Below are 13,726 nucleotides of genomic sequence, written 5' to 3'. Positions count from 1 at the left end.
TCCATGTACATCCATGTGCATCTATAGAACCTCTGACTTACAACAGAAAATGTTAACTAAAGCTAGTGGTTCCAATCAGAAAAAGAAAGATGGAAACACCAAGGATTTTGACATTATGACCCCTATTTTTCTCAATGATGGTATGGTGCTACATAAGATGCTCTCAGTGGCCACCAGCTCCATTTCTATTTGAAAAATTAGTCAAAATATAATGACATATAGTTCTCCTGAAACTCTTAAATTTTAAGTTGAATGAAACTGTTATAAATATGCCAAAACTCAGAATGATCATTGAAAGAAACACATACACACAGGTAAGTATAGTTTAAACTGAACAAAAGGAAAATTAAAAGAGGAAACAAAAGCACTAGTAACTATGCTACAAAGACAGACATAAGTCAGTATCATCTGTGATCATAAACATGTTTTCCTTCCTTATTCACCTTGGATTCACCCATCTTTTCTAGTTATTATTGAAACATTCTGCTATCGGTGCCTATCACTTAATTTATATGCAATCTACACACTCAATCTATAGAGGGCAAGACTAAATATCTGAAACAAAACCATGTTTCTCAACATTCTCATGTATCAAACCCTTTCATGATTTCTTACCACCAAAAAGTATAAAAGAAATTTAAGATTTCTGTGACTTGGTCTCAAACTATCATCTCCAGTTGACCAATTAATCTCTTGCTGTTTTATATACAAACCTAACATTAACTAGATTACTCCCTATTAGTTGTCTGTGCACATTTATCCACTTTTCCTCCACTGCAAATACCCCTCTGCATGTTATTCTTACCTTTTCCTTTTCCAAATTCTATGTCCTGCCTTTCTCTAGGGGTCAGATTATATGATTTCAGTCTTTAGAATTACCTGTTCAATATCAATACTCTCAAAATAAGCTTCACTAGAATAGAGCTCCTTCCTTCCCTCCTTCACTGCCTCCCCACCCCCGCCTCATTATCCTTAAGTAGGGGTTTCAATTTAACATGCCAGTTCCTGAGTACAATGCATATTGGTCAATGTTACCCCTTTGATAATTCTCTATATCCTTCCCAAGCCCACCCATCCATTCAGTTTACCCAGTTCCATTTTCAAATATGTTCAACTGAGTATGAATTACCGCATTTACCCACCCTTCCTCTAATTCGTCTGCTGTCCTTTGACCTACCATCCCCCCAACACATATAGCTTCCTGGTATTATAATTTTGATAATCTATGAGATAACTGTTCAAAGGAGCTGCACAATCAAATCCTCTGGATATATCAAACTTGAGTTACACTTACATATATACCTATATCTAACTTTGACATGAGAGAAAACCTGTGTTTTTGTCTGTATGTGTGTGTGTGTATAAACATGTTCTTGATCCACTTGTCGATTAAAGGTATCTGTTCTGTAGAATGGATTTATCATTTATCACTGCCTAATCACCAGTACTCACCTCCCAACTTTTTGTTGAGCCTTACCCTTTTAAATGATTAGAATGGAAATTTTAATCTTATTTCTAAATTTCAGAAATCCTGTAGAGTATGGATTAACTCACCATAATAACAATAGTAGATGGAAGATCCATTTACAAAATCTGCCCCTGAACATGGTAGAAAGGATAGAACTTAAGTCCCTCTCAATTTCATGTTTACCATGTCCCCAGGATTTAGTATTTAGATAAAGTTTGTAGGACAAAGGGTAAACAAATGCAGCAGTGATACTCAGTAGACACTATGTTGAAAATGAACTATTGAACTTGTGGGGGAAGTAGGTCTGGAGGGAAAAAACTGGGAGAATAGGAAGGAAGAGGTGACACTGTTCAAAAGGAAATGTATTCACTACCTGGCATATGTAACTGTAATGCTTCTGTACATCACCTTTCCAAAAAAAGGGGGGGGGGTCAATGATGTATTTTTCTGATGTAATTTTGTTTCTGATGGATTCAAAAAGAGGAGAAAACTAGACAACTGTAAACTTCTGGTCCTCCTTTTCCATTACAACTGTGATGACAAGGGTCTTCAGCATTAAAACAGTAAATAGTATGCTATAATTTGGAGTGAATGTAACTGCTGAGTGTGTATCTTAAAAATGAGAGGTGAAAACATTATGAAAATAATATTTAATGTGCCACTGACAACTTTTTAAAGGAATACTGTGCAGTATTAAGGAAGAAGATACTTGTGTACTTTTAGGATGATTACTTGTTTACACCCCGTCAACTTGTACAAAGACGAATGAAAAATAGTGAATGTTTTATCTGAAGACAGAAATCACTGGTTAAAAAAAAGGAGTAAGGGAAAATTCAAAATCCATTATCATCAAATGCAATTAAAATCTGTTGACTAAAAATAAAAGTAGCATTAAAATTCATCAATAGTTACTGAAATCTGTAATTCTGGCTACTCAGGGGGCTAAGATCCAGAAGATCATGGTTCAGGGCCAGTTGGGGCAAAACTGTATTAAGACTCCATCTCCAAAAATTAGCAAAAAGCAGGGCTAATTGGTGGCTCCTGCCTGTCATCCTAGTTACTCAGGAAGCTGAGATCACGGTCATACCAAAGTCTGTGAGACTCTCATCTCTAATTAACCAGCAAGAAGCGGGAAGTGGAGCTATGGCTCAAGTGGTAGAATGTCAGCCATGAACACAAAAATATCAAGTCTCATAACCAGCCACTTTTCCCCAAAGCAGACCTGAAGGTATGGATAGTGGTAGAGCACCAGCTGAGCAAGAAAAGTGAGACCGCATGAGGCTCTTAGTTCAAATTCCAATACATCTCCCTCTCCTCAATATAACAAGAGTTGATCTAGATTTAATCTATATATAATGAGAGAAGAGTAACAAGTATTGTATATTATACACTAAACAAACATTTTTAGAAAAAAGCAGCACCAGGCTTACCTCCAGCCAGACTAAGAAATAGTGCAAGTACAAAAATATCAGTAAATGAATAGGCAAATTTACCTCTAGCAAAACCAGGAAAAAGACAACAGCGTGCAGAATGAATATGCTTGAAAACATATTTGAACTCAGCTCCTTCTTTGGATATTAAACATAAGCCAAAACAACCACTCATTGGTTGAAAATGCAGTGTCAAGGGAAAACAAACCAATGGAAGAACTACACGTATGCCTATAAGTGTCCATATATGCAGTCGCGTCTTTTGCGAGGCAAAACAGGGCAGATATCACTGAAAAAGAACAAAAAGTAAACTACCGGGGCTTTCACCAGAAGGTGTATGAGCCATTTGATGATGTCATCACTGTATATGTTGGTATATGCCTAGCACTTCCCCAAGAAAAATCACAGAAGTCATTTGGCAGAACAAGAATTTGAATCAGATGGCCTGGTTCAAGTATGAGTTTTATCCACCCAACAATCTGTATTCAAAGAGCAGGAAAGGTTTCTTGCCTTCCTTAAGTGAGAATGAACTTTATTCTAAAACACATGCAAACCAGAGTGGTGATTCCGTGTTAATGCCTGGCAGACGTCTGGTCTATGTACCCACTTGTACACCAATGAAGGTGTATGCTATTAAGTTTTTTCTTAAGGTTCAGAAGCCCTAGAGCTTCTATAGTAAGACTTCTTATCTTCAATTCTTCATCAAGAATGATACCCTAAAGCTGTATGTTTTACATAGACATTTCCCAAGGTATCTTACAGAAGCTCAAATGGGGTTCAACATATCAAAGCTACATGGCACACTAAAGTTTTAACAAAGGAAAATGTTCTTAAGCAACCAACATAAGGTGATAAAGTTGTACGGTACACTGCCCAATTCAAGTGGTTCTCTGTTATCACCTTCTCATTCCTTAAGTATTTACCTTGTGCAACACTTGGATTGGTTGTGATAAATGTACATCAAGACAGAACATTCCCAATAACTAAATCTCCTTAGACTTCAAAAACACCAACGACCCATCTGATTTCTCTCATACTGAAATTCCAATTTGCCAATTCTACAATTTCAGAGAAGCAAATTAAGTGTAACTTTTGTGTCAACCTTTCATCCATATTGTGGATAGCAGTAGTTCATTTGTTTTAATAGCTGTGTAACATTTTGTTTATCAATGCTTCTGCTACAGTCATTTGGTAATTCCTGGTTCTGAGGCACTGTAAATAAGGACACAATGAAAATACTCACTCAAGGCTTTTTGTGAATGTAAGTTTTTTCATTTATCTTAAATAATTACTTAACAGTGGGTTTGCTGGGTCACAGGATAGATAAATTACATTGGAAATATGCTATAAAGACAAAGCACTATGAATAACAACTTCATTTTAAGACACAATGGCTCAAAATACAATAAGCACTTGATAATAGTGAAAACCTCAGGCTTCACAGAAGTGCCTTGAAATTAAATTCAGAGGCTTACAGATTTCCAGAAATAAGATATACCACAGGTGAAGTAACATCTCTATTGAGGTCTAAAAGAATACACAATCCATCCACATAACACAGAAAAATATACTAAGTGGGACAAAGACATATTGTTAAGTATACTTTCTGGGTTCTATAATTACAGATGACAGATACCTTTAAACTTATACCTACCTCACATCACAGTAAGATAAACATATGTCCTAAGCTATGCTTAAGTGTGGAAGTGATATAAACAGGCCATGTTTAGTAACAGATAAGAGTAACAGAGTTTTAACATTTTAAAGAACAATGTATATGCTTTTCTATTACTAGATATAAAACTCCATAGCTAGGGATACTGCAACTATATTATCCCCAAGCTTTGGACAGACTAGCTTATCCAAAGTGGCAGGTCACACTGCAAAACAAACTCCCAAGCCAAAGGACATGGAAGTCAAAGTCCTCAGATTTGACAATTACATTGTATCTTTGTCAATGATGCAATGCCTCCATATGTAAGTATCTTTTTATTGAATAGCTCACGCTAGCAATGATAAAAGCCATGCTATTTAGTATTTTAAGAAAACTATAAATTATATACTGGAAACCATGACAATGTATTATTTACTTGCTATGAAGAACTAAAACAAAATGAGTATTTCTAAACCAAACTGTATTAACTCAAATGATTTCCTACAAAACATTCAAACTCAATGCTTAGCACTCAAGAAACTGACCAATTTAACTAGCCAGATTTACAGTATTACACTTAATGAAGCATTTGTTCACAGCCCCTTAGAATAGTCCTAGTACTTTTCTAGACAGGCCTGAGAAGCAACCCATATATTCCACCTGTGCACAGCCCCAAATGCACTATCAGAGTGAAGACTTTTCTGATGATACTTGGTATAACAGTGAACTTTCTGCACACATACAGTCCTTTTGGGTCCTTACTTTTCTAAAATTGAACACCAAAAACATATAACTAACTTTCTGGGGGAATATAAGATGAACAAATTAGTAGATAAATAGGACTAAATTTTACAAAGGCTTTAATATCAATAAACACTGTCATCTTTTCTGCTAGCTTTGGCAGACAAAAAGTCCATCAAAGAACTTAACTGATTTAAGTTTAAATGGAGGGTCTTAGACAGGGGTGACAAAGTTGTCTTTAAGGATCACCCTGCTGCCTGATACCATGGCTGGAGAATCATGACAGTGGTCACAAAAGCCTTACTGTCTGGACAGAGTATAATGAACTGTACTAGGATAGAGGTAAGACTAGAAATGGCAGGGCTTGATGCTCGGGTGGGATATAAGGGTTAAGGGAAAAGGAGAAATTAAAGAATGATGTTTGTATTTTTTACCAATCAAAGTAGAAGATTCCATTTAGTGAGATGATTTTTAAAAAGTTGGAATCACAAGTTCTGCCTTGAAAGGTTAGGTTTCAAATGCCTGTCTTATATCACCTAAACAGAGATGTCAGGTGAATAGCAATATTTTTTTTTTTTTTGGCCAGTCCTGGGCCTTGGACTCAGGGCCTGAGCACTGTCCCTGGCTTCTTCCCGCTCAAGGCTAGCACTCTGCCACTTGAGCCACAGCGCCACTTCTGGTCGTTTTCTGTATATGTGGTGCTGGGGAATCGAACCTAGGGCCTCGTGTATCCGAGGCAGGCACTCTTGCCACTAGGCTATATCCCCAGCCCCGAATAGCAATCTTAAGTTGACTTACTCTTGTAAAGCCAGTAGATTCGTGCTCTCATATTTCAGAATTTTTCTCTGAAATGATGCACTAGTTATTAAGTTTCAAACTAATCATCCATACGCTTTCAAATGCTTGGTCTAGGATTCTATAAGTATTTCTTTTTTTGCCGGCTGGATTTTCTAGAAGGCTCTCAAATGAGACAGAGTGGGATGCTAAGTCAAGCCTGAAGAAATGGATGGAAACAGAAGGGCCAAGTCACTCCCTGTGGAGCTCTTCTCAGCTCTGCACTTGCCAGAAAGTTGTTTCGAAACTCCAACATCTCTTTCCCAGCACCCCCAGAACTAGCCTCATTGCCCAGCTGTCTCCATCACAAGCTGCCCGTTCAAGCTGGCCACCTTGACTCCTCCCAGCTCCAGAATCAGCCAAGTCATTTTATGCCAGAGACCTCGTTCCAACTTGGCATGTCATTTTCTCAAAGTGCCTAAGATAAAGAGTGAGATCCGAGGACCATGGTTCAAAGTCAGCTTGGGCAACAAAGTCCATGAGACTCTTGCACTAGAGATCAAAAAGCCAGAAGTTGAGCTGTGGCTCAACTGGTAGAATGGGACTTAGTGAAAAAGCCACGAAACAGCACCCAGGCCCTCAGCGCGCACGCACACATACATGCACGCGCGCACACACGCACACTCACTCAAAGTCTAAGATACACAAACAGCACTTCACTCTTCTCTTCTGTCCCGTAGCCTCAGAGTTATATATACTAAATCTATATTATGGCTTGTCCACTTTCTATTCCTCAGTTCTCAATACAAGTTTAATTCCTCTATTGCTTCCATCGGTTGAAACATCTAACTGCTTTCTGTTTTCTTGAATGATAGAGAAGCCCAATGGCTCTCTATATCCTTTTCCTACCATCTGAATGTTTAGTATTGCTGTCTGTGAACTCTCCTTTCATATCATTAACCTCATTTCACAACCAAGGCCTATTAAACTTTCTTTGACATCACAGTCAACTGCTATTTGTAGATAATTTAAAGTTTTTTTTGTTTGATTTGGTGCCGATCCTGAACTGAGGGCCTGGATGCTGTCCCTGAACTTATTTTGCTCAAGATTAGCACTCTACCACTTGAGCCAGAGATCCACTTCCAACTTTTGGTGATTAATTCTTCCACTCCCTTGCTTTGAACTACGTGTGATCCTCAGATCTCAGCCTCCTGAGTAGTTAGGATTATTGGAATGAACCATGGGTGCCAGAAAGTACGAAGTTTTAAGGAGATAGTTAACTGTGTACTGAGCTCACCCAAGACGACCTATAAATTGTTAGTTCACCTCAGTTGCTTCTGCAAGACTTCAGAGGTTATACAATGTCCTTTTTTCTTACAAGTCACTTCAAAGTAACCCCATTTTCTCCAAGGAGACACTGCTGAGATTTCTGAGTCTTTGAGTACAATCTTGATGACCTCAAAAAGTGTAGAAATACAGCTATTGGTACTCCACAATTTCAAGTAACCACTGACATTTCACTTATATTCAAACTACTATTGGATGCAGTCGTGATGGTGACATTTGAAGCAATTACGGATGTTTCCCATCTTATTAACTTTTCCTTTATTGTTGCTTATCATTTCAAAAGACCCATTTTCAGTACAAATAATTAAAACTTTGAACCTTGGAGTCAGGTCAAAGAAGGATACAGTAAAGAAAGGAAAGCAAGGTGACATTCATTCACAAATCATCTCACAGCATTTGACCTCTATGATACATAGTAACCCAACAGGGAAGGCAGGTAAGACTTGGCCATCTGTACCTATAGTTCTTGCTCCAGAGGTAGTAAACTTTTTACTGCCAAGGGCCAATCCATACAGCAATTTAAGTAAACTTTGGGTAGCAAAAAGGCAAAGTATAGGAGCTGACTAATAGAGTAAAAGTCAACTGCACAACTGAAACTAAGGACCAACTATTTAGTTCTTACACCTAAAAGCAGGACCATACTTGAGGCAAAGGTCTGTAACTACTGGTGGGATCACATTTTGCTTTACAGAAAAAGAGTATGTGTAACAAGCTTTTACTTAAGAACCTCTCAATCTTAAAACATTTAGCAGCCTTCTCAATCATTTTGAGTCTGGGCATTGTGGTGACTGTTCAGCTTGCATTTTGAAATGTTCTGAAAAGTAAGAACATATCCACTAATGTGACGATGATCCTGTTTTAGGAATTTAATGGTACATAAATATCAGCAAAAACAAATTGGAAAGGGTTCAAAACAGTAAAACATGGAAAGCCATCTTAGAACCAAAGAATTCTAACAAAATTCTCCAAACTAAAGGATTCTAATAACGAAGAAATGAAGCTGATAAGCCACCACAAAACAGTCTTGTGACTTCAAGATCTGGAGGAATGTTTAAAATATACAAAGGATTAATACAAGTGCTAGAAAAGTGCTGAGGCTACCAAGAAATATCCTGCAATCTTTATTGAGAACAGCAAAGAAGAGGATTTCCTGCCTCAGACTGTTTCTCAGATACACACAACTGGTGCATTTCTAAAAGGATGACGCTGTCAGTGACATGTATCACTGAAGTGACAGCAACAAGTTCTTAAGCTGTAAAGAAGGCTAGTGATTATTTCTTTTTTTTTTTCCCTTGAGGTAGGGTCCACACAGCTGTAGGGTCAAGGTCTACATAGCTGAGTCTGCCTTTGTCTCCTGAGTGGTGGTAGGTACTAGCACTAGCAGTATCTTCTAGTGGGCCTCCATATCCTGCTGGAAGGTCATCTAGTAGTAGAACTACATAAGGACTGAAAGAAGAAACTTTTTAACCAAACTGAACTTACAAATAGGCTTAGATACCATAATTCTAAATTTAGGAGCTTATATTTCAAGAATAATCCAAAGTGTTAACTCCTCTAGGGCACTTTAACATTTTTAGCCCCAGCTACATACTAAAAGTGAGACTTTACCTTTAATAGTTGTATAATGTCTTCATTAAATAAGCTACTAAACAGTTTTTCATACTATAATCATTAAACTATTAAAATAACGATTGCCTTTAAGAACATGATTATAGAAACAATATTCTTAGGATATGCATTAATAAAAAGGTAAGTTTTCTTCTCCTGGGAACTTGTAGGGTAAGAGAGAATTTGAGAAAGAAGTTGAGAATTTAAAGAATTCATTTGGTAGGGACTTCCTGGGAACATAGTAAATGTACTGGGCTCTGTACTGGAGGTAACTCTAGTTAACAAGACAGCCCTGACAATATTCCAAGGCTGTGGGTTCTAAGGGTACATGTATTGTCCCTAAAAATAATTTGCCATTGCTCTAATATTTACTAACACTATCAGCCCTCTTCTTCTCTATGAAAATAATTAAGCCTCAATTCTCTGGTCCCTCTTTTAAGTTTTATACTCTCTGTATCTCCCTGTGCCTGTATGTTAATAAAACTGGTATATCTTTTCTCCTGTTATCCATCTATTCTTAGTTTGCTGTATAGGGTAAAATAAGTTCCTTTTGCCATTCCAGTGGGGTTTTTTCCTTCTTTTAAGTATAAACAAAAAATGCTACCCGAATGTGTCAAAAAAAGGGCAAGTTTTTTGAATGGAGGCTAAAACGAGCTTTTGCGCCCAGGCATTTTTAGTAAGAACTACAAGTTTGCTCACTTCACAAAAAATCCACTATTTGTTAAGATCGCATTAAATATGCTAGTTCTATAAAGGCTACAAAAACGGTAAACTTGATGGTTACTCTTTGTGTCCAGCAGTACTCATTTGGCACACTAGCTAAAGAACCACAGAGAAATGCTACAGTGCAGGTGCTAAGGGTAGCGTGGCCAAGTTTTAGTATTTAATACATTTCGCATTTTTATGTGTGCATGTAACACATGTCATTTTAAAAAGTTACCTCTGCTATACTTTCTACTTTGGAAAATATCATTATGTACACACACTCCCAGTCAAGAATAAGAATTACGGGGTAGAAAGCTAAGTTTTATCAGACATTACAGTTGTGATGGCTGGAGCTTTAAATATTTGACACGAATAAGAATTTGTTAGTGGTGAATAGAAGAAAGGCAATTGTTCAGTCCCAGATTTAGAAGTAATTCAGTATTACTGTACAGTAATTTTGTATTTAACAGTAATTTTGTATTTACATTCTACTTTTGGAACTGATTTCCCCAAATTCCTTGAATCCTGGAATCCTCAAGTGAAAAGCTAACTTTGTTATTATGCCTCTGCAACTCTTCGAATTCCCTGAGAAAACTTAACATGTGACTCAAGTTTGATTATATCCTATTAGGAGGACATCACTTCATTTACTACAGGACAGACTGTCATTTTAAAACTACAATTAAGGTCCTGGTATGTAACATATAAATTAGTATTTGTTCAATGAATTTAGGAGACGATTAAAACATCTTCTAAAGTCATGTGTTAGACAGAAGCTGTAATCACTCCTTTGAAGAAATTTTGATTAACCAATGGAAATAGTGCTATAATTGCACATTAATATACATCCATTTACAGTTATAGAAAACTAAAAGACACATTGACACATTGTAAGGAGTATTTTTTTTTCAAGTATACCAGTCTCTTACAGGAGTCTCATGTTATTCCAAACACTTATGTACAAGAAAATCTCTTTTCATTTTGTTCTCAAGTCTTTTCCTTTTCCTCTCTCTCTCCATTTCTCTACACCCATTTCAGGACTGCTAAGAAATTCTATCATTACAGCAAACTGGATCTGCTCAAGTTTCTTTAGGGCCAATGTCAAATGGGTCCTTTACCTTGCTGACCTCTCTAGTTACAGTTTCTGTGTGCCCCTCTGGCCCACATGGCCTTGTACCCTTTTGTTTCCCTCTGGGTGGATGGGGGAAGGGGGGGTGTCTTTTTATGTGTGGTTACTTTCTCAAGAAGTTTTCATGAGAAATTACAATGTTTCTGAATCTTCTCTCTCCCTACACATCTTCCAAGCTGGAAAAAAAAAACAAAACAAAACCTAAACTCTTCCATCTTCCATCCTTTAAAACAAAAACAAACCAACTCCAGATGATATATCCCTTTACAAGTCACTGCTTATCTTTCTCCTTACCACTACAACTGCACTGTTCTCCACACACTCAATTCTTCCATTTACTTCAAAAGAGGTTTCAGTCTCATCTTTCATCATTTCTCACCAAGGTTATTAAAGGTTATTTAACACAAACTTTACAAACATCACATCAAGCTGACAGCTTTGGTCAGTCTTATTTTCCTTGCCACTGTAAACTGGCTCCTGCAAATGTTGCTCCATCTTACTATCCTGGTTTTTCTCCTTTGTACCTCACATCTCCCCATCCTGGGAAATGCTCTTCCATCAGTTCTAAGGGTTCTCTCTTCTCTTAGCATCTTCAACTTCCAGCCACAGATAAACTCAGATTAACATTTGCAGCTTAAACCTCTTCCACAAGCAGACCTAGGTATATGAATGTATCTTTTGCCTGATACGTAAAATTCTTGTCATTGACCAAGTTCCTGTCTTAGTGAATAGTAGTACTGTATATTTCCATGTAGCTATGTTAGAACTCTATATAATTACACATGGTAACAGGCAGTAAGAATAACATACTAAGATGAAATAAGTTCCATGTGTACTGTACAACTAAAATGTTCCCAGGCAGTGGGAGATACATTAAAAACTCAACTGCAATAAATAATGTATAATTATTAAAATAATGGCATAGCGTATCTAATACTGGAATCTGAGAGAAGTGCTTATACCTTAGCAGTTGTTAGAAAATTGCTGGAGATTTGTTTACAACCACTTAGGGACACTGTGTTAGCATCGCCAATTCTCATTTCCTAAAAACCTACGTACACTATTACCCACTAAGCAAACACAGACTGTTTTAGGAACTGCATGTTATTTAATATGTGTAGGTTTAAATAAGGAAAACGTGGTATGAAATAAAGCTGGAAAGACAGTACACATAAGATGAACATGAGCTATCAATGCTATGTATTTTTATCATGTGGTGACAGAAACACCACCACAGGAACAGACTTAGTACAACTGTAACAACAGAAAAGATATACGAGCATGTGTTACTGTGGAAAATATCTGAACTTGGTGACAAAGGAATGGAAAAGAAGCAGGACAGAGTATTCATAATAGAGGTGGAATGAAAGTGGGTGACTCCTAGACCATGGTTGCCTTTTTTTAAAAAGGGAGGAATCACTAAGAGGCAGAAAAGCATGTGATTTTAGTTTTAGAAATACTGTGTCTGACATGCCTTAATGGCATACAGACAATGGACTGAGTTTACAGCTGATCTGGAGTTCTAGTTAGAAGAAATGGTAACAGAAGGTCCAGTAACAACAACTTGGAAGTGAAAAGTCACTCTGAAAAGTGTCTAAGTTCAGAAAGTGACACTGCTGAAGAGCAAACATCAAATGATCAAATGAAAAATTAGCTAATTTCATTCTTATTGATATTAGTAAAAGCAAGTCTTGGTTTCTAACCTGGTAAACAGTTTCTCAATAGAAGTGAACTGTTTTTGGCTTCTTTCAATCTCCACAGATATGCTGAAATTCTACAAATGATAAACTCAGTTTTCAAAGTTATTTAAACCAAGCATATTATCATCCTTAATAGGAAAATTTACAGAATACTGCCAATTTTCCAATTTGCCCGGATATTATATACTATAAAGGGTTACCCAAAAAATAAGCTAATGCTATGTCAGTTTAAAGGCATAACTAAAATTAGTAAGTATTTTTGTATTTATTTATATATTAAAGAGTAACTTTTTCCTACAAAGACATAAAAAAATTAAAAAACCGAAAGGTATCTATTTATATAACTTGTCAACATAGTTTAAAAGTAATTTCCATAAAGAAATCTTCTTACTAATAAGTGGAAAAATTTGAATTAATTTTTAAAGATTCATTTATTATAATGTCAGAAGAAAATCAAGGAATAAGGTACCAAATAAGTTTACGTGAAACAATCCTTAAGTATTAAAATACTTATATCTGAATCACTAATATACCATTGAAGTGATATGTTTTTAGTGTTTCAATAATAACACAAGGACATTTGAAATGTCAAGAAAAACTGTGTGTTAAAACTGCAAACAAATTAAATAAGGGACATTTGGTTTTCTAAACTTTTGCCAATCCAATAAAGTACACTAGAACAAAGTAGATGGATTATAAAGGCTTTGATGCTACTTACCAACCATCAGAAGGGCATGCAAACAAATTAAAGGGAGGTATGAAAATAATCGAACTGAAGACATAGAGATATTTACTCATTTTTCTATTAAATATACTTTACCTAGAGAATTTAAAAAAAAATCAACATATTTTATATTAACTTTACAGTGGCTACAATGAACAATGTACATTTAGCAGGGAATTATCCTGCCACTGTAGAGCTTATTCAATTATGTTACAAAACACTAATATTTAAGAATTAGTTTCAAGCATATATAAAGTGCTCTACAATAAATTCAACAAGAAAATTCTGAGATTTGCATGAAATATAAGGTTGAAAACAGGACTTCGTATATAAACAACGAAGTTTTTTTTCCCCTCTTTATTCCCTTGTGGTACTGGGAATTGAACACAGGGCCTTTTTTATGCTAGGCAAATGTTCTACTACATAAGCTATGTCCTCAGTCCCAA

The 13,726-nt window shown here is 36.3% G+C and overlaps 1 protein-coding gene and 1 long non-coding RNA gene across 7 annotated transcripts in view; both read right to left on the bottom strand.

The window, feature by feature from the left end:
* Positions 1-13,726, bottom strand: part of Qki (QKI, KH domain containing RNA binding) — a 119,946-nt gene that overhangs the window by 11,988 nt on the left and 94,232 nt on the right. The gene's annotated exons all lie outside the window — the stretch shown is intronic.
* On the bottom strand, positions 10,323-13,715 carry LOC125357481. Its single transcript, XR_007212166.1, has 3 exons — positions 13,445-13,715; positions 11,053-11,062; positions 10,323-10,333 (listed from the first exon to the last, which is right to left on the bottom strand). It is a non-coding gene; the product is annotated as an uncharacterized LOC125357481 (long non-coding RNA).

This window comes from Perognathus longimembris, chromosome 9 (assembly GCF_023159225.1).
Source record: "Perognathus longimembris pacificus isolate PPM17 chromosome 9, ASM2315922v1, whole genome shotgun sequence".
In the NCBI taxonomy this organism is placed as follows: Eukaryota; Metazoa; Chordata; class Mammalia; order Rodentia; family Heteromyidae; genus Perognathus; species Perognathus longimembris.
This window is presented reverse-complemented; position numbering and strand designations above follow the sequence as displayed.